The 27,500-nt window shown below is 35.3% G+C and overlaps 1 pseudogene; it reads left to right on the top strand.

The window, feature by feature from the left end:
- On the top strand, window positions 1-27,500 carry LOC127544209 (zinc finger MYM-type protein 2-like; annotated as a pseudogene).

The following is a 27,500-nucleotide window of genomic DNA, read 5'->3' as shown; positions in this document are numbered from 1 at the left end:
ATGACACCATCAGCACCATCTATGAAGCAGTTTTGCCCACCCACTATGTTCTCATTAAGACAGTCAGGGCTCAGCTCCAGGACCCAAGGCAAAAACACTTGGGTTATGATGGGCAACTGCTATTACTCCCAGAGAGTCTTTAAAGAAGCCAGTGAGGGAATGGGATTGCAATTAGGGAAAATAGAGCTGTCTGCTGCTGGGACTACTGAGATATACCCTGGAGAGCTGAAACTTATCCCTGTCTGGCCTATAGACCCCTTGCCTCCATTCACAGTAGGATTGACCATTTTACCTCCTGAGAGTGGTGAGAAAACAGTGTCTTATTTAGCAGTTGGATATTCAGGATAATAGATTTCAAAGCCAGAAGATTTAGAATCACTGACTTATTGTTAGAAAAGAAGCCCCTGAGATCAGGGGACCTTAAAATTATTGGTGTTTCCCCTAGAAGCTATATTATATCAACTCCACTCCATTTCTGTATGGGAATTTCCAGGCCAAAAATTTGATGGTCTCTAAGCAATAAGGCCCAACTTCCTAGACATTCAGGATTAGTTTCAAACAATACAATAAAGTTTCCCACAGTTCCCATAACTGAATAAATTTTTCTCAAGAGACAGAAATTAGACTGGGAAACTGGGGGAATGGGAGGTTATTATCCCAATCACTGGCCAAAGGTTACAGCAAACATGCATATGTCTGGCATAGGAAGATTGATAGCAGCTAAACTTAGTGCAACCCCTTTGAGATGGAAATTTGAAGCTAAAACAAGAGTTTTGACTTCTTTTGCAGTAAAAAAAAAAATCCTTATCAATCTATGGGGAAGAGACATTTTACAACAGTTAGGATTACAATTAGGTACTTCTGCTTTTTAGGTAAGGCTGCTGTCCAATGCCTGCTAGCACTCTTACCTTTTCCCATTCAATGGAAAACTGATATACCAGTGTGGATAGAATAATGCCCCTTAACAAGTGAAAAAATTCAGGCCTTATTAGATATAGTACAGGAGCAACTTGATCAAGGACATCTACAACCTTCTCTTAGATTTAAGAATTCCCCTGTATTTGTTGTAAAAAAGAAATCTGGAAAATCTATGCTGTAGTGGATATCTTTTCAGGATCTTCTTTTGCGATACCAACAGCAAAAGAAACAGCCCCGAGTGGTCACTGAATTCCTTATACAAGCATTTGTAATTATGGGTGTGCCACAAGCAATAAAAATAGATAATGGACCTGCATATACTTCTAAGCATTTTGCACACTTTTGTGCACAGTATCAGATTTTACACACCACTGGCATTACTTTTAATCCTCAAGGACAGTCAATATTAGAGAGAAGAAACAGAGACATCAAGGTGCTCCTACAAAAACAAAAGAGAGGGGAAGTCACAGGTAAACCTAGAGAACTTCTAAACCTAACTCTATATATTATTAGTTTTTTGATTTTTGATGGAGATACACTGGCTTCAGCAGACAGGTTTCTTAACCCATCAGAAGGAAAGTGTCCAATGTGAACAGTTCCAATATCTTTAGATAATTACCAGGTAATGTGGAGAGATCCAGAAAGTGGTGAATGGAAGGGACCAGATAGGTTAACTGCTTGAGAGAGAGGGTTTGCTTATATCCCTACAGATGGAGAAGGAATCAGAGCTTTATCTGCCTTGTCCATCAGAGAGAGATGGAAAAAGAGAAGATATTCAAAATGAAGGAGAAGACCCAAGAAACATTGGGTGGTTCCATCTCTGACTGTGTCCACCACTGAAAAACATGACATTTAACCCTATGTGTATAACAATTGACTTAAGAACATCAAAAATAATTGCTAATGAGATTGATGCAAGACATTAAAACCTGCAGGAATCATTGGATTCCCTGACACATGAAGTGATGGACAATCGATTGGCTTTGGACTATATCTTGGCTGCTGAAGGAAATATATGTGTGGTTTTGAATTGATAGTTATTTTCTACACCTTCCTTTCGGGACTCATGGAAATCTTTTATAGTATTTTGTTTATTTATATTCTTTGTTGTATTACCACTTTCTTGTATGATATTACAACTTGCTTCTGTGATTTCTCCCATGGTGATGGACTTAATTGCTGATATATGCCTGCTTCAATTAAAACAAAAGAAAGGGAGAGATGTGGAAGGCCACAGATAGTGGGGGAATTCTGGATAAGGGCCCTTCAGCTCAAAGGGAACCTGCTAACAATGCCTGGTTTGGCTCCCCGTCTCCACTAAGGGCTCTCAGCTTTCCTGAAAAGTCAGGGGACAGTGACAACTTGTGTTGTGATTGAAGCAGAGTGAAACCAGGTGGCAATCTACATACAATAACAAGTTGTTTATGTGATCCCCACCTGCATAGTATATACTTAGCATATGCCCAGTGTTGCTTTGGTTATTTAAGGGTGAAAGAATTTGAAATAAATGGGCTCCATATTTTAACCATTCTCGGGAGTCTTGCCTCATCACTTCTCCACTAAGATGGTACATTTTGTCACCCCAACTTGGGGGCTCTAGAAAGCAGGACACAACATTTAAAGACTGCTAATTACTTATTTCTAGCATTAAAGACAATGTAGAAAATAAAGTAGTACACAGTCATTGTCACACATTGTAGAATTAGTGAACCAAAAAGTGGGGGGAAATAATCTTCAAATCAGAATTGCAGAATATTGAGGAATTGTTTTTCTTTGTTTTTGAAGAGGACAAATGATATCTGGTTAATATGATGTCTTCTAATTGTATTAAAGTAAGACAGAGTTGTTGACAGTTTCACTCTCCATTTCCAAAGCAAAAGTCTGGACTACTGGTAATGCCCAGAATGAGTGTATGACCTTGGTACCCTTGATAGCTGATCAAGCTCTAAAATGCCCAATACCACCTGCTTGAAGTGTCCTTTTATTTTGAAAAAGAGTTGTTCGCATTCACTCAATCCACCAGAACAGATCATTTTCATCTGCTCTAGTGATGAAAGTCTTCACATGCTTGGGGTAAACATTTTGCTAACTCACTGATGAGTTTGAAACTTGTCAATTGCACTCAACCTGGATTAACTCATCTGTTTTACAAGGTGTGGCTATGGTGAATGCTACAGCTTCTTAGAGTCACAGGTGAACAATGGGTAATAGGGGGCCACCAAAGTAGGATGAGCTGTCCTGAAAATATCTTTATGAACACCCATACAAGAAATATCAGTCCTTTCTTAATCTTCCATAGGCCCAAGGTTTGGATGCATGGATTAATTCAGTAAAAAAAAAAAAAATATTGAATCATTTTAAGAACAATGTGGCCATGGATAGATCTATGAATAAGAAAAATTATTCAGGCAGTAAGATGAATATTGATATAAAAATAAATGAAATATTAGTAAGTAGGCTATTACAACCGCATACTAGAAAGATTATAATTAATGGCCACGTTGGGTTTATTCCTTAGATGCAGTTTTGCTTCAACATAAGGAAGACAATAAATTTATTTCAATAAGTCAGACACCTTCCTTTTCTTACGTGCCCTTAAGTTCAAATACTAACACTGAACTAGCTATTTTCAAAGACTAGGATGTCTTTGACATTCTAGTGTTACCTCCAAACTATGAAGAAATATTGTAGGAGATCCCTAATGAAGGTTCTAATTTAAAGTAGAAAATACTTGCATACAATTCTATAGAAAAGTATTTTTTGAAATGGCATTCACATATTATGTTTTCTTGCACATATTTCCTTCTCAAAACTCCTTATTCTATTCAAACTGACATGGTTGCTGTTCTGAACACAATAGTATCTCTCTGTTTTCAATATGTATAGTTGAGTTTTCACTTCCATAATCTGAAATTGCTAATTCCAATATTGATGTGAAATGATGATGTGATATAATATGTTGATATCCTACTCCTATATATTGCTATCATATTTTTGTGTGAAATTATTTTGTGTTGTCTTCTGTACATTCCATATCTATTTTCTATTCATATGTTGTTTGTTTTCTAGTAAAATATGCTAATTTAGGGTAAATATTATTTCATTTTTCTTCTTATACATTCAGGGAAAATATATACATATATCAATACATACACATACATAGAGAAAGAAAAGAAAGGGGAAGAGAAAAGTATTTACATAAAAAATAGAAAAAAACTATAATATTTCATTGGGAAAATAAGCTGATCCTAAAAATAGGTCAAGTAGAGATAATTTATGAATTATTGGATTACCTGAAGCAATGATTAAAGGAAAAGTTTAGACATGATATATCAAGAATTTATCAAGGAAAACTACCCCAACATGATGGAACCAGAAGGTAAAAGGGAAATGTAAAGAATCCACTGATCACCATTTGAAAAAGATCCCAAAATGAAAACTCCCAGAAACATTAGAACCAATTTCCTGAGTTACCTAGAAAAAACAAAAGTATTTCAAGCAGCCAGAAAGAAACTATTTAAATATTGTGGCTCCACAGGGCCATATAAGAGTTAATAGCTGCCTTGTTAAAAGAGCAGAGAGATTGGAATATGATATAACAAAAATAAACAAGCAGCAAGAGATACAAAGAGAAATTCCATTCAAAATAACTGTCAACAGTATAAAATATTTGGGAATCTATCTACCAAAGGAAAGTCAGGAATTATATGAGCAAAATTACAAAAAACTTTCCACACAAATAAAGCCAGACTTAAATAATTGGAAAAATTTTAAGTGCTCTTGGATAGGCCGAGCGAATATAATAAAGATGACAATACTCCCTAAACTAATCTATTTATTTAGTGCTATACCAATTAGACTTCCAAGAAAATATTTTAATGATCTAGACAAAAATAACAACAAAATTCATATGGAACAATAAAAAGTCGAGAATCTCAAGGGAATTAATGAAAAAAAAAATCAAATGAAGGCGGCCTAGCTGTACCTGATCTAAAATTATATTATAAAGCAGCAGTCACCAAAACCATTTGGTATTGGCTAAGAAATAGATTAGCTGATCAGTGGAAAAGGTTAAGTTCACAAGACAGAATAGTCAACAATAACAATCTAGTGTTTGACAAACCCAAAGATCCTAACTTTGGAGATAAGAATTCATTATTTGATAAAAACTGCTGGGATAACCGGAAATTAATATGGCAGAAATTAGGCATGGACCCACACTTAACACCATATACCAAGATAAGATCAAAATGGGTCCATGACCTGGGCATAAAGAACGAGATTATAAATAAATTAAAGGAAAATAGGATAGTTTATCTCTCAGACTTGTGGAGGAGAAAGAAATTTGTGACCAAAGATGAACTAGAGACCATTACTGATCACAAAATAGAAAATTTTGATTACATCAAATTAAAAAGCCTTTGTACAAATAAAACTAATGCAAACAAGATTAGAAGGGAAGCAACAAACTAGGAAAACATCTTCACAGTTAAAGGTTCTCATAAAGGCTTCATTTCCAAAATATATAGAGAACTGACTCAAATTTATAAGAAATCAAGCCATTCTCCAATTGACAAATGGTCAAAGGATATGAACAGACAATTTTCAGATGATGAAATTGAAACTATTACCACTCATATGAAAGAGTGTTCCAAATCACTATTGATCAGAGAAATGCAAATTAAGAGAACTCTGAGATACCACTACACACCTGTCAGATTGGCTAAGATGACAGGAAAAAAATAATGATGAATGTTGGAGGGGATGTGGGAAAACTGGGACACTGATGCATTGTTGGTGGAGTTGTGAACAAATCCAACTATTCTGGAGAGCAATCTGGAATTATGCCCAAAAAGTTATCAAACTGTGCATACCCTTTGATCCAGCAGTGTTACTTCTGGCCTTATATCCCAAAGAAATACTAAAGAAGGGAAAGGGACCTGTATGTGCCAAAATGTTTGTGGCAGCCCTGTTTGTAGTGACTAGAAACTGGAAATTGAATGGATGCCCATCAATTGGAGAATGGCTGGGTAAATTGTGGTATATGAACGTTATGGAATATTATTGTTCTGTAAGGAATGACCAGCAGGATGAATACAGAGAAGCTTGGAGAAACTTACATGAACTGATGATAAGTGAAATGAGCAGAACTAGGAGATCATTAAACACTTCAACAACGATATTGTATAAGGATGTATTCTGATGGAAGTGGATTTCTTTGACAAAGAGACCTAACTCAGTTTCAATTGATAAATGATGTACAGAAACAGCTACATCCAAAGAAAGAACACTGGGAAATGAATGTGAACTATTTGCATTTTTGTTTTTCTTCCCTGGTTATTTTTACCTTCTGAATCCAATTCTCCCTATGCAACAAGAGAACTGTTCAGTTCTGCAAACATATATTGTATCTAGGATATACTGCAACATATCTAACATATATGGACTGCTTGCCATCTGGGGGAGGAGGCGGAGGGAGGGAGGGGAAAAATCAGAACAGAAGTGAGTGCAAGGGATCATGTTGTAAAAAATTACCCCTGCATGGATTCTGTCAATATAAAGTTATTATAAAATAAAATAAAAAAAAAAATATATATATATATATAAACAAATAAACTATCTGAGATTACAAGCAAGAATAAGCAACCCAGCAAGACTGAGTATAACTTTAAAAGGGAAAAACAGGAAATTAAGAAATGGAGAAAATTTTAGCATCTCTGCTGAAAAGACCAGGGCTGAATAGGAAATATGACTTTCAAATATAATACAAAAAGGTAAACATGAAAGATAACTCATAAGGAACTCAGTGAGGTCAAACTATTTATATTTCTGTATGGTAAAATGATACACTCAATTTCTAAGAACTATCATTTTGAGGGCAGTTAGAAGGAGATTTCAACAACAAAAAAAGAAGCTGTAGTAGTGCATTGATTATGTTGGATTAACGTAAAAAATGCATAGGCAAAAAAGAGGGATGTCTTTGGAGAAGGGGAAATAAATGGAAGATTGGGGAAAATTATCTCACATAAAAGAATTCCCTAAGCCAGAACTTTTACAATGAAGGAAAAAGTCATGAGGTAACAGGCAAAGCTTCCACCTCATTCACATCTAAAGAGGGAAGACACACAGATGTGTTAGAATCCTAATGTCAATTCAATGGAATTGATGCAATGCTTATTGCTTCACACATTAGAGCAAATATAAGGTGTTAAGTCACTAGTATTGATAGAAACAATGCTTAAGTTAACACCTTTGAGAGTTCACACATTAGCTCACACATTAGTTCACACATTTGGGAGATTTCAGGGTTCAGTATGAGATATCCAAATTCACACCTCCCATAATCCCACTTTCAGAGGAAGAGTCAACCTTTGAGTTTGAGTTAACACCTCTAAAAGAGCATAAAAACAGATGAGCTCAGTCCAGAGAGTTCAGTTGAAAAAATTCAGAGGGGAGTGTCAATTGGAGATTGAGAAGCCACAAGTCGGAGTTGAGCTAGAGGCAGAAGCTGGAAGAGCAAAAAGACAAGCTGCAAGAGCTCTTGGAACCAAGCAGAGAGATAGACCTCTAAGAAAACTAACCAGGCTATTTTGGAAGAGACAATAAAAGATTGTACTTAAATCCCTGGCTGTGTTTGAGGTGATTATTGATCAGAACTGAAACTAAGGCTGCTTCCAGAGAACCTCCCCAAGAAACCTGCTCCCACAGAGAACCATAATATTTTTTAAAAAGAAGAACATTACACAGATGTACACATACACACTCATTTAGTAATAGATATCTGTTATACCCGACACAAAATAGAAGGGGAATGGGACAAAAGAAAGGAGAAATGTAATAAAAAAAAGAGAAGATAAAAGAAGGCAGTGATTCAGACCTTAGAAGAGGAACAAGAGAAAGAGAAAAAGTAGAATTAACAGAAGAAAATTGGATGGAGGGAAATGAGGGTTGGAATCATAAATGTGAATATGAATGAGATGAACTCACCCATCATTTGAAGCAGATAGCAAAATGTATTACAAAATAGAATCCAACAATATGTCATTTACAAGAAACACACTTGAAACAGAGAGACACACACAGAGTTAAAATAGGGCTGTAGCAGAATCTATTATGCTTCAGCTAAAGTGAAAAGGGCAGACATAGCAATCATGATCTCAGACAAAGCAAAAACCAAAGCAACCTAATTAAAAGGCACAAGCAGGGGAAATACATCTTGCTGGAAAGCATCAGAGTAATGAAGTAATATCAATACTAAATATATATGTACTAAATGTTTAGCATCAAAATTTAAAAAAAAAGAGTTTTAAGAAGAAATGGACAGTAAGACTATACCAGTGGAGCATGTTAACTTTTCCCTTTCCAAGATAGATAAATCTAACCATAAAACATATAAGAAAGAAGTCAAGGAGATAAATAGAATCTTAGAAAAATTAGATATGACATACCTCAGGAAAAACCAGAATTGAAATAGCATGTAGTATACTTTTTTTTTCAGATATGCCTAGCATCTTCACAATAATTTACTATGTATTAATGTATAAAAACCTAATAAGCCAATTCACAAAAAAGCAGCAATATTAGATATATTATTTTTAGATAACAATGAATTTTTAAAAAAATCTTCAGTGAAGGGCTCCAAAAGCATGGATTTAAATGAATTAGAAACTAATTTAATATGAAATAATTGATGACTGAATCATAGAAACAATAATTTTCTTAAGGAGACTGAGGATCGGGGTGGGGAAGCATTCCAAAATTTGAGAAATAGGGGGGAATTCATACCTCTAAAAGTATGTAACAATAAAAGAAAGAAAGAGCAAATCAATAAATTGTAACTGCAATTAAAAAAGATTGTATTTAAAATCATCAATTAAATGCAAACGTGGTGAAAAAATAACTGCAAATCAAAGGAGAGTTTTTAAAACCTGCTTCAAAAAAAAAAAAAACTGATCCAATGAATAAAATTAGGATTTGGTTTTATGAAAAAAAATTAAAAGAGAGAAATTGTTTTTGATAAAATATAATTTGATTAAAAAAAGAAAAAAACTACTAGTATAAAATAAAAAGGGTGAATATACTATGAATCAAGATGAAATTGAAATGATTATTGAAGTCATTTGACAATATAGGTGAACTAGGTAAATATTTGCAAAAAATGTGAACTGCTGAGCTGATGTCCATAAACTGAGGAATGGATAAATGAGTTATGGTATATGAAAGTAATGGGATATTGTTTTTCTACCAAAAAAATGATGAATAAGATGATTTTAGAAAGGTCTGGAAAGCTTTGCATAAACTGATACTGAACGAAAACAATCAGAACCAACAATACATTATACACAGTAACTACAAGATTGTGCAGTGATAACAATGACAGATTTGCTTCTTCTCTGTGGTTCAGTGATCCAAGGCAATTTCAATAAACTTTATATAGAAAATGCCATCTGCATCCAGAGAGAGAAGTATAGACATTGAATATAAATCAACACATGTTATGTTCACTTTTTCCTCTTTTTTCTTCTTCTTTTTTTTCCTCTCATGGTTTTTCCCTTTTGTTCTGATTTTTCTTTCCCAACATGACTCATAAGAAAATGTGGATTTTTTTTAAATGAACATACATGTATAAAAATACACAAATAATAATTTTTAAAAATTGTGAGCTGCTCAGATTAGCACTAGAAAAAATATAACACTTCAATAGCTTCATGGTAGAAAAAAGTAAATAAACTGAACAATCCATCAAGGACATTCTTTAAGAAAAAAATAATAATCCCTATAACCAGAAAAATTCACAAGAGAATTCTCCAAACATTTCAAGAACAATTAGACAGATGTAAAGAATTGGAGAAATGTTGATTACTCATGGATAATATGAGACAATATAATAAAAATAATAACTGTTAATTTACTTGTTCTGTGCCATATCAAGCAAACTGCTAAATAATTATATAGAAAGCTAGAAAAAAAAATCACAAAATTAATTAGAAAAAAAAAAACATCAAGGGAATTAATTAAAAAACAACAACAATAACAAAAGCAACCATGAACTAAAGCATACTAGTAGTTCCATATTTTAAACTTTATTTAAAGTAGTAATCATGAAAGCAATTTGGTATTGGCTTAAAAATAGACTGGCAGATTAGTGGAATAGATTAGTTACAAACTCAAGAATCCAAACCTTTGAGGTAACGTTTCATCATTTGACAAAAATTGTTGGGACAATAGGACTTCTGAAGAAGATTTGGAATTATCCCCAAAAAGCAATAAAATTATACAAACCACTTTTAGGTTTGTATTCCAAAGAGATTGAAGAAAAGAGGAGAGTTTTTATATTCAATAATATTTAAAGTGTCTCCTTTTTGTGTTAGCAAAGAATTTGAAACTAAAGGGATACTCATCAATTGAGGAATGGCTGAACATATTGTGATATATGATTGAGATAGAATACTATTGTGCTATAAGATAATAAACAGACTATTTTCAGAAAAGCCCTGAAAATACTTTTTATGTTCTGCAAAGTAAAGTGAGTAGAACTAGGGGAAAATAATATATGGTAATAGCAATATTACATTGATTATCAGCAATTAAAGACAACTATTATAATCAAAGTCCCCATGACAAAAAAAATATCTACTGTGAAAATTGTGGGAACTGAGGGAACAAGGTCGTGGACCAAGTTCAGTTTCCTTTCTAATGCATTATAATTTATAGTCTAATTTCTGTCTCTTGAGAAAAATTTATTCAGTTATGAGAACTGTGGGAAACTTTATTGTATTGTTTGAAACTAATCCTGCATGTCTAGGAAGATAGGCCTTATTGCTTAAAGATCATCAAATTTTTGGCCTGGAAATTCCATACAGAAATGGAATGGAGTTGATATAATATAGTTTCTAGGGGAGACACCAATAATTTTAAGGTACCCTGACCTCAGGAGCTTCTTTTCTAACAATAAGTCAGTGATTCTAAATCTTCTGGTTTTGAAATCTATTATCACGAGGCCCTCAGATCTAAGAATACTATTGTTCTGTCAATAATTATAAAAGTCCTCTGGCCTAGAAATATAATAATATTTCTTCCCTTAGACTTTAGGGAAGATATATTAGTGGTTCTGATACTATTGTTCTAACAATCTGTCTTTCAATGATTTCCAAGTCTTCTGGCCTTAGAATAGTCCTACAAATAGTATTGTCTGTTGGTCATTGATAATCAAAGTCTTGGGACCACTCCTTGATTCTACTTCTTGACCATACAATTCTCTTGGAATTTAGACTGCTTCAATTGGTGTTACAATTACAATAAACTTTGCCCCTTGACTTGGTTATGGATTCAAGCCAACAAATTCTTTTGAGACATTTTACTATATTGGTCTGTGATCCCAAACTTTTGGGGGTCCCTTCTCAACCTCAACAAGGTGATTAAAAGATAATATTTTCAAATTATGTCAAAACATATAAAAATTCAACACATTTTAAATTTGGCAGCAAATTAAAGCCTCTTAAATTAAACTTTGGTTGGTGGTAAGGAAGCTATATTCATCTTACTGTTTTGTCTATATTTTTGTTTTTGTTTCTTCATAAATTGCAAAAAACAATCTTCATGTTGTATTTAGTGTGATTTATAGATTCTGCTACCTTGAAAACATTTTAAGGAAAAAATACAGCTAACCAGAAATTCTGTTAAAAGCATCCAATCAAATAATTTAGTATAGTGGGCAAAATAAATGAAGTTTCATATATGCTAAACTGTCCTAATAAGAAAAGAATAACTCCAACTTTAGACTTACAGTAGGACATTAGGTTAAAAAAAAAAGCTATAAATCTTTTTTTTTTCCCCCCCTCTGGCAAGAATGGGGTTTAAAAGACTATGTTATATAATAAAAGCAAGGAAAAGTTTTGTTTTGTTTTGTTTTTTCCCCATAAAGATTTGTGGCATCATAAATAAATAAATGAGAGTTATGGTAACTTCTAGAAATATTTTAGTAGATTTTGAGGATTGGAGAGTAAAGAATCAGAACAAAAGGGAAAACCTACAAGAAGAAAAAAAAAACAATAAAAAACAGCAAAAAAAGTGAAAATATTTAGACCCCATAGTTCTTTTTCTGAATGTAGACAGTGTTTCCCTTCTATAGTGAGTCTTTTGCAATTATCTTGCATCATTGTAGCGCTGAAAAGTGTAATGTTCAGGTTGGCTTTCTGAAAGAGTTCCGGAGTCAGGAGAGCCACCAGGAGGATGGTCAAAAATGTAATGTTTCATTTCCAGTCTTTCTCAGCTCTTAAACACCTTGGTATGATAACATCATTACAACACACTATATATGTGTGAACTAGAGAACCATTATATTACCATTGTAAGTACTAGGTATATGTATACTAAAGAACCATAATCTCATCAATTCCACTGAGCTTGTTGTAAGTATCCTTGTTTCAAGTATACTTCTTCAGAATTCAGGGCCCTCTATAGAAAAGAACTAAGTTTATTATAGTTGATTATCAGCATGCTGTTCTCCTGGTTCTGTTCATTTTACTCAACATCAATTCATGTATGTCTTTCCAAGTTGTTTTTTTTTTTTAATCTAAAATGCACCTGCTCATCATTTCTAAAAGAAAAGTTATATTCCATTACATTCATATACCATTCCTTGTTCAGCTATTCCTCAATTGGTGGCATCCCCTCAATTTCCAAGACTTTGACACTCTAAAATAGCTGCCATAAATATTTTCATATGTCTAGTTAGTTTTGCCTTTTTTATGATTTCTTTGGGAAACAGACCTAGTAGTGCTATTGTTGGAGCAAAGAATTTCCAGTTTTATAAGTCTTTGATAAGTTCATTTTCTTATCACCAAAATGCCATCTCTACACACAACTTAGTAGTTTTTCTGATATAGTCTGTTTGAAATATATGTCATACACACATGTGGATATGTACAGATATATACATCACAAAAGTCATTGTTGATATAGAGATAGAAATAGTATTGAGGTTCAGAAGGGACCCCCAAAGGTCTGGGAGTCTCAGACAAATATTGTGAGGTGTCTCAAAATAATTTGCAGTCTTGACTCTATCTCCAAGTCAAGGAGCAAATTTTATTGTGATTGTAATGTCAATTGAAGCAGTATAAGTTCCAAAAGGATTTAGCAAAGAACCAGGAGCAAGGAGACAAATGTATCCAGTTCTTCATGTCATTGATATGCTAATTTTATGGCCCAGAGGTAGAATTGAAGAGTGGTCTCAAGAATTTGGTTATTACTGACCAGTTGATTATGTATCTGACAGCAATGTTTGTGGGACTATCCTAAGACCAGAAGATTTTAGAATCATTGACAAAGAAATTGTTAGAAAAATAAGGAGCTCAGGGACCTTAGAATTATTATTATTTTTCCACTAGAAGCTGTACCTACCAATAGCAGAAAGTTTTCATAAAGTAGTCTAATGGAGGGGGGGGCAGAGATAAGATGGTGGAGAAGACACACACAACATTTAAAACTCATCTAATACCTTCACTACTAATTACCAAATTCAGTCTCAAAAATAGTGCTTGCCAGGTAAAATTTACAAAGATTGGAAGTACAACAACTTACCAGCTGAAGATAACTTAGAAGATCACCAGAAAGGGTTTGTCCTGAGCAGCGAGAGTAGACCAGCGCAAGCAGGAAGATAGAAGGACAGACTAGCATATTGAGCAGACCAGGGTGGGGGTGGTCTCCCTGGCTGGAAAATTTACAGGGAGGAATCTACCACAGGCTGGCTGCTCTGCTTTGGTTGCAAAGTAGTAGACCAGCAGAGAAATTAAAGCCAAAACTAGAGGGTACTTCAAAAAAAGCCAGAATCTAACAGGATCTGGCTCTACCCACACAGCACTGAAATGAGTGATTCAGCATAGACCACAGCAAAGCTGTGCAGCCACATTCTGTAGCATAAGGCTTTTGCCCAGGGCAGCCTCTAATCTGCATTGGGGGGGGGGGGGGGCGCTCAGCATGAGGCAATAAAACTTCCACAGTGCGACTGAGCTCCCTAGGGCAGAGACACTTCCCTCCCAGTGTAGGGATCTTCTCAGGGCAACTGCTAATCCCAATGGTGGGGTTCTGCCTGGGGCAGTGATTTTCCCTGTTTAGCCTCTAGCCCCAGGGAAGTTGCTAATCCACAATGCAAGGCTTTTAGCAGGGCACCTCCCCAGCTCTGCCCATGCTACCCAGGGCAGAGATACTTCTAGTGTGGAGTTTTCCCAGAGTACTTCCTTAGCTCAGCCTCTATTTGCAGCCTGTGTGCAGGATAACTATTATCCATATATCTGTCCCTCCTCTGCAGAAGAAGCTGGTAATTTCTTTGCTCTGAAAGCAGACCATGAGGGCTTTAAAAAAAATGAATAAAAAAAGCCAGATGGACCATCAATAGCTTCTATACAGAAAGAGAGCAGGTTTTCAATCCTGAGGAGACTAATAGCAGATAATAACCAAACTAAACCACAAAGGGGGATGTAACTTGGACCCCATCACACAAGGCTCTCCTAGAAGAAATTATAAAAAAAATCTTAAAAGAGAGTTAGAAGAAAATTGGAGAAAGGAAAGAGAAGCTATGCAACAGAGTACAGAAAAGACTTACAACTCACTTAAAGAAAAATTTGATAAAGTGGAAAAAGAAAACAACTTCCTGAAATGTGAATTGGAAAAGTTAAAGAACTCCCAGGGAGTACAGGAAAACAGAATTTGTAAATTGGAAAAGATAAAGAACTCCTAAGAAAGTAGGATTTGTGAATTGAAAAAAGAAAGTAACAGTAAAAAAAAAAAATAGTGAAATGCAAAAAAGTTCCATAGAGGAAAACAACTCACTTAAAAACATGACTCATGGGGAGTACAGCCTAAATGGCAGAGAAAGCACACATGACTTTCTAGGCTCCTCTCTTACCCTCACGATCAATATTATATCCAGCCTCAAAAATAGGATTTGACTGCTACAACTCATAAAGATTAGAAGTACAACAACTCACCAGCCAAGGATTATCTGAAATCTCGCCAGAAAAGGTTTGTTCTGAGGGGCTTGGGAAAAGATCAGGTGGGCAGCCACTGGAGGCAGACAGAGTGAAGCCCCAAACTGGAAATGAGAGCACAAATCACAGCAAAAACCCACAGCTCCAATCTGCAGTACGGGGCTTTTCCTTGGGGCAGTTGCGAACCTGCATGGCAAAGGGGCAGAGCCCAGGGCAGCTTCTAATCTGAATAGTGCAAGGCATGTCTTGGGGCAATAGAACTTTCACAGGGTGATTTGCTACCAGGCAGAGACTCCTGGTCCAAGCCAGGCCGGTTGCTGATCAGCTGCTAATACCCACAGCCCCACAAGGGGCTCTGGCCTGAGGCAGTGATACTTTCATCTCTTCGTCTCTACCCTTAGGGCAGACACTAAACTACCCTACAGTTCTCCACTGGGCTAAACCACTCATGCTAAATCACCTCTAGTTGGAGGAAGGGGAAACTTTCACTCAGAACACTCCAGAAGCTGGGTTATATCTCTCTGTGCTCTGCAGAGGAAGCTGGTAATCCCCTTGCCCTGAATGCATACCCTAAAGGCTTTAAAAAATGAATAAAAAAATGAAAAGGGCCATCAATACCTTCTATACAGAAAAAGAGCAGGTCTGCAACCCCGAAGAGACTAATAACAAATAGTCACCAGATAATACTCCAAAGGGGAATGTTACCTGTCCCCTTTTACATAACACTCTCATAAAAGAGACCATTAAAAGTCTCAAAAGAGAGTTAGAAGAAAAATGGGGAAAGGAAAGAGAAGCTTTGAAATATGAATTGGACAAGGCAAAAAAAAAAAAAAAAAACCTTTGGAAAGTAAGATTTGTGAACAAGAAAGTAGGATTTGTGAACAAGAAAGTAAGATTTGTGGATTGGAAAAGACAAAAAACTTGCAAGAAAGTAGGATCTGTAAACTGAAAAAAGAAAATAATTCACTAAAAAAAATAAAAATAAAAAATTAGTGAAATGGAAGAAAATTCCATACAGCAAAACAATTCATTTAAAAACTCAATTGGACATATACAGAAAGAAGTAAAAAAAGCTAATAAAGAAAATACTTCATTAAAAATCAGAACTGAACAAATAGAAACTAATGATTCATTGAGACAGCAAGAATCAGTCAAGCAAAACCAAAAAAAAAAAAAAAATGACAAATTGGAAAAAAAAAAAAAAAAACCATGAAATATCTACTTGGAAAAACAGCAGACTTGGAAAATAGATCTCTCCTAGATCTAATCTGAGGATTATTGGACTTTCCAAAAATTATGATGAAAAAAAGAGCCTAGATGCTATTTTACGAGAAATCATCAAAGAGAACTGTCCAGAGGTAATAGAATCAGAAGGTAAAATAGCCATCAAAAGAACTCATCACACACCTTCTAAAAAAAAAAAAAGAAACCTAAAATAAAAACCCCAAGGAATATTGTGGCCAAATTTCAGAACTATCAGATTAAGGAAAAAATATTATAAGCAGCCAGATAAAAAAAAAAAAAAACAATTTAAACACCAAGGTGCCACAATAAGGGTCACCCAAGATCTGGTTGCCTCCACATTAAAGGATCTAAGGGCCTGGAATCTGATATTCTGAAAGGCAAAAGAACTTGAAATGCAGCCAAAAATAAACTATTCAGCTAAGCTGAGCTTTTTCTTCTAGGGAAGATGATGGACATTTAATGAAACAGATGAATTTCATTTGTTTCTAAGGAAAAAACCAGAACTAAACAAAAAAATTTGATCTCCAACCATAGGGCTCAAGAGATGCAGAAGAGGTAAAAGGAACTCTTGAGAATTGTATTTCTGTTGTGGGTATACAAAAAGACTACATGTATAATTTGATTTAACTGATATAGCATAAAAAAAAGGGAAGTAGAAATGGAAAAGGGATAATATCAGAAAAGGGAGAAAGGGGAGATAAAAAGAGGAAAACTACATCACATGAAGAGGAAAAGGAAACTTATCATACCTGAGGGAACTCAGAGAGGGGGAGGAACATTGTGTGAAGCTTACTCTCATCAGAGTTGGCTCAAAGAGAAAAAAAAATTTTAACAAGTTTTTATTGATAGAACTCATGCCAGGGTAATTTTTTACAACATTATCCCTTGCATTCACTTCTGTTCTGATTTTTCCCCTCCCTCCCTCCACCCCCCTCCCCCAGATGGCAAGCAATCCTTTACATGTTGAATAGGTTACAGTATATCCTAGATACAATATATGTGTGCAGAACCAAAGAGTTTTCTTGTTGCACAGGGAGAATTGAATTCAGAAGGTATAAATAATCCGGGAAGAAAAACAAAAATGCAAGCAGTTTATAGTCATCTCCCAGTGTTCTTTCTTTGGGTGTAGCTGCTTCTGCCCATCTTTGATCAATTGAAACAGAATTAGCTCTCTTTATCGAAGAGATCCACGTCCATCAGAATACATCCTCAAACATTATCATTGTTGAGGTATATAATGATTTCCTGGTTCTGCTCATTTCACTTAGCATCAGTTCATGTAAGTTTCACCAGGCCTCTCTGTATTCATCCTGCTGGTCATTCCTTACAGAACAATAATATTCCATAACGTTCATATACCACAATTTACTCAACCATTTTCCAATGGATGGACATCCATTCAATTTCCAGTTTCTAGCCACTACAAACAAGGCTGCCACAAACATTTTGGCACATACAAGTCCCTTTCCCTTCTTTAGTATTTCTTTGGGATATAAGCCCAGAAGTAACACTGCTGGATCAAAGGGTATGCACAGTTTGATAACTTTTTGAGCATAGTTCCAAATTGCTCTCCAGAATGGCTGGATGTGTTCACAATTCCACCAACAATGTATCAGTGTTCCTGTTTTCCCACATTCCCTACAACATTCCACATTATCTTTCCCTGTCACTCTAGCCAATCTGACAGGTGTGTAGTGGTATCTCAGAGTTGTCTTAATTTGCATTTCTCTGATTAATAATGATTTGGAGCATATTTTCATATGTCTATAAATAGTTTCAATTTCTTCATCTGAGAATTGTCTGTTCATATCCTTTGACCATTCATCAATTGGAGAATGGTTTGATTTCTTATAAATTAGAATCAATTCTCTATATATTTTGGAAATGAGGCCTTTATCAGAACCTTTGATTACAAAAATGTTTTCCCAGTTTATTGTTTCCCTTCTAATCTTGTCTGCATTTGTTTTGTTTGTACAAAAACTTTTCAATTTGATATAATCAAAATTTTCTATTTTGGGGTCAATAGTGATCTCTAGTTAGTCTTTGGTCATAAATTCCTCCCTCTTCCACAGGTCTGAGAGGTAAACTATCCTATGCTCTTCCAGTTTGTTTATAATCTCATTCTTTATGCCTAGGTCATGAATCCATTTTGACCTTATTTTGGTGTACGGTGTTAAGTGTGGGTCAATGTTTAGTTTCTGCCATACTGACTTTTGATCCAGTCTGCTATCCGCCTCCTCTTTATGGGGTAAATTCATATTTATGGTCAAAATAACCAATTCTGTATTTCCTGCCATCCTAATATCCCCAGATTATACTTTTCTTTTTCTTGACTCTTTCTCTTCTTCCCTAATATTAAACTTATTGGTCCCACTAACGTCATGCAGCTCTCCCTCTTTAGTATCTCTCCCTCCTCCCTTTGAATCCCTTCCCCTTTCTTGTACCCTTCCTTTATTACTCTTTTTCCTTCTCCCTTTTCCTCTCCCACTTGTTAATGAAGTGAGAGAAGAATCTCTGTAAAACAAAATGTAAATTGTTTCCTCTTTGAGCCCACTCCGATGAAAGTAGGATTCACACAATGTTCCTCCCCCTCTCTAAGTTCCCTCATATATGCTAGGTTTCCTTGGCCTCACTGTCACCTGTAGTTTCCATCTTTTTATCTCTCCTCTTCTCTTTTTCTGACACTATCCCCTTTCCATGTCTACTTCCCTTTTTTATGTTATATTGGTAAAATCAAATTATACATATGGTTTTTATGTATATCCACAACAGAATTACAGTTCTCAAGAGTTCCTTTTACTTTTTTCTACTTCTCTTGTTTCCTGTTGTTGGAGATCAAATTTTTTGTTTAAGTATGGGTTTTTCCTTAGAAACAGATGGAATTCCTCTATTTCATTAAATGTCCATCTTCTTCCATGGAAAAAAATACTCAGCTTAGCTGGGTAGTTTATTCTTAGCTGCATTGCAAGTTCTTTTGCCTTTCGGAATATCAGATTCCAGGCCCTTCGATCCTTTAATGTTGAGGCAGCCAGATCTTGTGTGACCCTTATTGTGGCATCTTGGTATTTGAACTGTTTTTTCCTGGCTGCTTGTAAAATTTTTTCTTTAGTCTGAAAATTCTGAAGTTTGGCCACAATAGAAGGTGTTTGATGAATTCTTTCAACGCCTATTTTCCCTTCCGGTTCTATTACTTCTGGGCAGTTCTCGTTGATGATTTCCTGTAAAATAGTATCTAGGCTCTTTGTTTCATCATAATTTTCTAGTAGTCTGATGATCCTCAGTTTATCTCTCCTAGATCTATTTTCCAGGTCTGTTGTTTTTCCAAGTAAATATTTCACATTTTTTCCCAATCTTTCATTTTTTTGGTTTTGCTTGACTGATTCTTGGTGTCTCAATGAATCAGTCATTTTTATTTGTTCACTTCTGATTTTTAGTGCATTATTTTCTTCATTAGCTTTTTTAACTTCTTTTTGTATATGTCCAATTGAGTTGTTTTACTCTATGGAATTTTTTTCCATTTCACTAATTTTTTTTTTTTAAGTGAGTTATTTTCTTTTTCCAATTTGCAAACTCTGTTTCCCTGCACTTCTTGGGAGTTTTTTACCTTTTCCAATTCACATTTCAGGAAGTTGTTTTCTTTTTCCACTTTATCAAATTTTTCTTTTAGTGAGTTATGTGCCTTTTCTGTACTCTGTTGCATAGCTTCTCTTTCCTTTCCCCATTTCTCTTCTAGCTCTCTTTTAAGGTTTTGAATAGTCTCTTCTAGGAGAGCCTTTTGTATTGGAGACCAACAATCATCTGGAGACTGTCTGCTATTAGTCTCTTCAGGGTTGAAAAGCTGTTCTCTTTCTGTGTAGAAACTATCAGTGTTTCTTTTGATTTTTTTTTACTCATTTTGTTAAAGCCTGTAAGGTCTGCCTTCAGAGCCAGGAGGTTACCAGCTTCCTCTGCAGAGCAGGGAAAGGTATATGGATGGGTAGCTGTCCTGCCAACCAGCTACAAAAAGCAGGGAGGTATTGGAGTGCTCTGGGAAAGAGTTTCCCACCCAAAAGTAACTCAGGCCTGCAGGGCCAGGCTGGGAAAGTGCCCTTCAAAGAACCCCAGCTGTGTGAGATAACGACTGCCCTGGGGCTAGATGCTGAGCAGTGAGACTTTCACTTCCCAAGCCAAATCCTGCCCTGGGGCTGTGGGTGTTAGTAGTTGAGCAGTGAATGGATTTGTAGGGACTGGATTTGTCTGCCCAAGAAGCACAGTCAGTTTGGCAGGTTCTATTGCCCCAGGCTGAGCCTCCCACTCTGCAGATCAGAGGCTGCCCAGGCTGTGCCCCCCTGCCATGAAAATTAGGAACTGCCCCTGCAAAAGCCCCGAACTGCCGGATGTGGCCGCAGGGCCTGCCTGAGTCACTTCTGGGTTTGAGGGGTTGCAGCCAGATCTCATTAGGTTCTGGCATTTTTTAGAGGACCCTCTGTTTTAGGCTTTAATTTCTCTGCCAGTTTACTGCTTTGTAATCAAGGCAAAGCAGTTAGCCTATAGCAGAGTCGTCTCTATAATTTCTCTAGCCACAGAGATCACCCCCGCCCCTGGTCTGCTCAGGACACTAGACTCTGGCTGCCTGTGCTAGTCTGTTCCTGGCCCCTCATGACAAACCTTTCCTGGCGATCTTCTGGATCGGCTGGTAAGTTCTGCTTCTAATCTTCATGAATTTAAGTAGTAAAGAGTTATTTTTGAGGCTGCATTAAATAATAGGTTATGAGGGGAATGAGAGGAGCTTAGAGAGTCGTGTGTGCCTGCTCCGCCATCTTGGCTCCACCCAATGCATATCTCAAAGAGAAAATAATTGCCATACTTGTTTTACAGAAAATCCTCTCTCACCTCATTAAAAAGGGGAAGAGGAAAAGGGCAAAGAAAAAGAATAATAATGGAAGGGTACAAGAAAGGGGAAGAGATAACTGGGGCACATAAGTTTAAAACTGGGAAAGAGGGTTAGGGGGAGCAAGTAAAAGAAAAACATAATCTGGGGACAACAAGATTTTAACCATAAATGTGAATGGGATGAACTCTCTCATAAAGCAGAGGTGGATAGCAGACTGCCTCAAAAGTCAGAATCCTACAATATGTTGTTTACAAGAAACACATTTAAAGCAGGGAGATACATACAGAGTAAAGGTACAAGGCTGGAGCAGAATCTATTAAACTTCATGTGAAGTAAAAAAAGCAGGGGTAGCCATCCTTATCTCAAATAAAGCAAATGCAAGAATTGATCTAATCAAAAGAGATAAGGAAGGAAACTATATTTTGCTAAAGGATAGCATAGACAACAAAGCAATATCATTACTAAACATATATGCACCAAGTGGTATAGCATCTATCTTCCCTAAGGAGAAGTTAAGAGAGTTGTAAGAAGAAATAGACAGCAAAACTGTAATAGTGGAGATCTCAATCTTGCACTCTCAGAGTTAGACAAATCAAAACACAAAACAAACAAGAAAGAAATTAAAGAAGTAAATAAAATATTAGAAAAATTAGGTATGATAGCTCTTTGGAGAAAACTGAATGGAGAAAGGAATATACTTTCTTCTCCACAGTCCATGGAACTTATTCAAAAATTGACCAAATATTAGGACATAAAGACATCAAAATTAAATGCAGGAAGGCAGAAATAGTAAATGGTTTCTTTTCAGACCACGATGCAATAAAAACTACATTCAACAAAAAGTTAGGGGTAAATAGACCAAAAAGTAATTGGAAACTAAATAATCTCATCTTAAAGAATGATTGGGTGAAACAGCAAATTATAGACACAATTGATAATTTCGCTCAAGATAATGACAACAATTAGACATCATACCAAAATTTGTAGGATGTAGCCAAAGTGGTAGGTAATAAGAGGAAATTTTATATCCACAGAGACTTACTTGAATAAAATAGAAAAAGAGAAAACCAATGATTTGGGCCTGCAATTAAAAAAGCCAGAAAAAGACCAAATTAAAAACCTCCAATCAAATACTAAATTTGAAATTCTAAAATTAAAAGGAGAAATTAATAATATTGAAAATAAAAAAAAAACTCTTGAACTAATAAATAAAACTAAGAGTTGGTTCTATGAAAAAAACCAATAAAATAGATAAGCTTTTGGTAAATCTGATTAGAAAAAGGAGGGAGAAAAATCAAATTAATAGTATTAAAAATGAAAAGGGAGAACTTTCCACCAATAAAGAGGAAATTAGAGAAATAATATGTTACTTTGCCCAACTTTATGCCAATAAATGTGATAACCTAAGTGAAATGGTTGACTACCTCCAAAAATATAGGATTCCTAGATTAACAGAGAAGGAAGTAAATGGCTTGAATAGTTCCATTTCAGAAAAAAGAAATACAACAAACTATTAATCAACTCCCTAAGAAAAAATGCCCAATACCAGATGGATTTACATGTGAATTCTATCAGACACTTAAAGAAAAATTGGCCCCAATATTATATAAATTATTTGATAAAATAGGGAATGAAGGAGTCCTACCAAATTCCTTTTATGACACAGACATGGTACTGATACCTAAACCAGGTAGGCTGAAAACAGTGAAAGAAAATTATAGACCAATCTTCCTAATGAATATTGATGCTAAAATCTTAAATAAGATATTAGCAAAAAGACTACAGAAAATCATCCCCAGAATAATAACTATGATCAATTAGGATTTATATCAGGAATGCAGGGCTGGTTCAATATTAGGAAAACTATCTGTTTAACTGACCATATTAATAACCAAATTAACAAAAACCATATAATCATCTCAATAGAGGCAGAAAAAGCATTTGATAAAATCCAACAATCATTCCTATTAAAAACCCTTGAGAGTATGGGAATAAATGGACTTTTCCTTAAAATAACCTGCAGCATCAATTTAAAACTGTCAGTCAGCATCATATGTAATGGGGAAAAAGTACAACCATTCCCAATAAGATCAGGAGTGAAACAAGGTTGCCCACTATCACTGTTTCTATTCAATATTGTATTAGAAATGCTAGCTTTGGCAATAAGAGTTGAGAAAGAGATTAAAGGAATTAGAGTAGGCAATGAGGAAATCAAATTATCACTCTTTGCTGATGATATGATAGTATACTTAGAGAACCCCAGAGATTCTACTAAAAAGTTATTAGAAAGAATCCACAACTTTAGCAAAGTTTCAGGGTACAAAATAAACGCACATAAATCATCAGCATTCCTATATATCACTAACAAAATCCAACAGTCAGAGTTACAAAGAGAAATTCCATTTAAAGTAACTACTGATAGTATAAAATACTTAGGAATCTATCTGCCAAGGGAAAATCAGAAACTTTATGAGCAAAATTACAAAACACTTTTCAAGCAAATTAAGTCTAATCTAACCAATTGGAAAAATATCAAATGCTCTTGGGTAGGAGGAGCAAATATAATAAAGATGACAATACTACCTAAACTAATCTATTTGTTTAGCGCTATACCAATCAGACTCCCAAAAAACTATCTTAATGACCTAGAAAAAATAACAACAAAGTTCATATGGAAAAACAAAAGGTCAAGAATTTCAAGGGAATTAATGAAAAAAAAAATCAAATGAAGGTGGCTTAGCTGTACCAGATCTAAAATTATATTACTGAGCAGTAGTTACCAAAACCATTTGATATTGGCTAAGGAATAGATTAGTTGATCAGTGGAATAGGTTAGTTTCAAGGACAAAACAGTCAATAACTATAGCAATCTAGTGTTTGACAAACCCAGAGACCCCAGCTTTTGGGATAAGAACTTACTGTTTAACAAAAATTGCTGGGAAAATTGGAAACTAGTATGGCAGAAACGACACATCAACCCACACTTAACACCACACACCAAGATAAGATCAAAATGGGTTCATGATCTAGGCATAAAGAATGAGATAAATAAATTAGAGGAACACAGGATAGTTTACCTCTCAGACCTATGGAAGAGGAAGGAATTTATGACCAAAGAAGAACTAGAGATCTTTACTGATCATAAAATATAAAATTTTGATTATATCAAACTGAAAAGTTTTTGTACAAACAAAACTAATACAGACAAGATTAGAAGGGAAGCATAAAACTGGGAAAATAGTTTTACAGTCAAAGGTTGTGATAAAGGCCTCATTTCTAAAATATATAGAGAATTGACTCTAATTTATGAGAAATCAAGCCATTCTCCAATTGGTAAATGGTCAAAAGATATGAACAGACAGTTCTCAGATGAAGAAATTGAAGCTATTTCTAGCCATATGAAAAGATGCTCCAAGTCATTATTAATCAGAGAAATGCAAAGTAAGACAATTCTGAGCTACCACTACACACCTGTCAGACTGCCTAGAATGATAGGGAAAGATAATGCAGAATGTTGGAGGGAATGTGGGAAAACAGGGACACTAATACATTGTTGTTGGAATTGTGAATATATCCAACCATTCTGGAGAGCAATCTGGAACTATGCTCAAAAAAAATATCAAATTTGATCCAGCAGTGTTACTACTGGGCTTATATCCCAAAGAGATCATAAAGAAGGGAAAGGGACCTGTATGTGCACAAATGTTTGTGGCAGCCCTCTTTGTAGTGGCCAGAAACTGGAAACTGAGTAGATGCCCATCAATTGGAGAATGGCTGAATAAATTTTTGTATATGAATATTATGGAATATTAATTTTTGGTAAGAAATAACCAACAGGATGATTTCAGAAAGGCCTGGAGATACTTACACGAATTGATGCTGAGTGAAAAGAGCAGGGCCAGGTGATCCTTATATACTTCAACAACAATCCTATGTGATCATCAATTCTGATGGACCTGGCCATCTTCAGCAATGAGATGAATCAAATCAGTTCCAATGGAGCAGTAATGAACGGAACCAACTATGCCCAGTGAAAGAATTCTGGGAGATGACTAAGAACCATTTCATTGAATTCCCAATCCCTATATTTTTGCCTGCCTGAATTTTGGATTTCCTTCACAGGCTAATTGTATAATATTTCAGAGTCCGATTCTTTTTGTATAGCAAAATAAAAATTTGGTCACACATACTTATTGTGTATCTAATTTATACTCTGATATATTTAACATCTACTGATCATCCTGTCATCTAGGGGAGGGGGTGGGGGGAAAGAGTGGGAAAAATTGGAACAAAAGGTTTGGCAATTGTCAATGTTGTAAAATTATCCATACATATAACTTGTAAATAAAAAAGCTATAAAATAAAAAAATAAAATAAAATAAAACATGACTCATAAACTCTGTAGTGATCATTGCTTTAATAGATATAGAATGGTAGTAGTGAAAGCTGCAAGGTACTTTATAAACAAGATTTTGTAAGACATTTAGGATTGAGATGTGCTACTTGCAACTATTGTTCCCAGCTTTGTAAAAAGGGAGCAACTAAAGAACTTGTGGTGTGGTAAGAGATTTCTGCAGTGAAGAATGCTGTAAATAAATTTCAAGATTGGTAATATAAGGCTGCAAGGTGTGACTGTTGTAAATCCCAAGCAACTCTTAAAGAACATGTGTAATGGCATAGGGAAATGAAGCATTTCTGTGATTAGCACTGCTCACTGCATTTTTACTGTCAGCAGAATGAACCTAACATGCCACCCCAAAAAAGACCTGAAAACTTACGTTATGACCAGGGTTGTCAGACACCTAGGACATAAGTTATGAGCTCAACACCACCTCCTTCCCCAATGCCTAATAAAGAGATGACAACAAAGCAGTGCTTTGTCAACCTTTGACAATGGCAAAAGCCACATATTGTAAACCACACATGCAAACAAAATCTTGTCAGACAGAAGGCAATTGGAAGACAGAATATGTTCCGGTTCCTGTACCTGTACCTGTGTATATTCCAGTAGCCATGTACATGTATAGTCAAAACATTCCTGTTCCTACTGTTGTTCCTGTTCCAGTGCCAGTACCTATATTTTTGCCTACTCCACTGGAGAGTAATGAAAAAATTCCTGTGGTATCTGAAGAATTAAAGAATAAAGTATGTTCTGATCCCCTTGGTGATGAGCTTCTTACAATGACAATAGCTATAATAGCTGAAGAAGAAGAAGAAACAGAAGCCACTGACATTAACAGTGTAATTATTGAAACAGATGTAATAGTAGATACAGATGCCATGAGGAATTCTGACACAGAAACACAAGCAAATATGCCTGATGTTCCATATGAACCAGATCCTGATACTGAAATTGATTTTCCTAAAGCTGCAGAAGAGCTTGACATGGAAAATAAATTTCTAATACCACCTGTCTTTGGGGAAGAATATGAGGAGCAGCCAAGACCTCAGCCTAAAAAGAAAGGAGCAAAAAGAAAACCTGTATCAGGATACCAGTCTCATGATGATAGGTCTGATAATTTGGAATGCAGTTTTCCTTTCAAATATACATATGGTATGATTGCCTGGAAACACTGGGTCAAAACTCGACAACTTGATGAAGATCTACTAGTATCAGATGAACTAAAATCCACTAAATCAGTAAAGTTAAAAGAGGATCTACTATCTTACACTCCAGCTGCACTTAATTATACATTGGCCCATTTTGTCAATGAAATTTGAAGGCCAAATCAAGAGAATTTTGCACCTGACTGCATCTATTATCTTTGCCTTGGCATTCAAGAGTACTTGTGTGATAGTAATCGAAAAGACAACATATTTATTGAAGCAGGTTACCAGACATTTGAACAAGAATTAAGTAAAATTCTTAGAAGTTGGCAACCAAGTATACTTTCAGATGGATCAATTTTTTTCTCATGTTGAAGAAGATTATCTCTGGAGGATTAAACAGCTAGGATCTTCAGTACCTGTTCTGAACACATTTTTCTACTTTAACACTAAATATTTTGGCCTTAAAACAGTGGAGCAACATTTAAGGCTGTCCTTTGGCACTGTATTTAGGCAGTGGAAAAAAAATTCTGTTACAATGGAAAACAAAGCATGTCTTCGATATCAAGTGTCTTCCTTGTGTGGAGCTGATAGTGAAGATAAAATTACTACTGGAAAAAGAAAACATGAAGATGATGAGCCAGTATTTGAACAAATTGAAAACACAGCCAATCCTTCTAGATGTCCTGTAAAAATGTTTGAATGCTAATTATCAAAAAGTCCACAGAATGTTAATCAAAGTAGAGATTTTTTTTTATTTGCAAACAGAGTGTTCAAATTCAACAGATAATCCTGTCTAGTATTCTTCTACTTCACTGGACCAAAAAACATTGAAAAATATGCTTGTACGGGTTCTTTTAGTAAAAGATATTTATGATAAAGACAATTATGAACTGGATGAAGACACAGATTAAAATAAACTTTTTAGA

Source organism: Antechinus flavipes, chromosome 1 (genome assembly GCF_016432865.1).
Source record: "Antechinus flavipes isolate AdamAnt ecotype Samford, QLD, Australia chromosome 1, AdamAnt_v2, whole genome shotgun sequence".
Taxonomy (NCBI): domain Eukaryota; kingdom Metazoa; phylum Chordata; class Mammalia; order Dasyuromorphia; family Dasyuridae; genus Antechinus; species Antechinus flavipes.
Note: the sequence above shows the minus strand (reverse complement) of the source record. Positions and strands in the feature narration are given on the sequence as shown.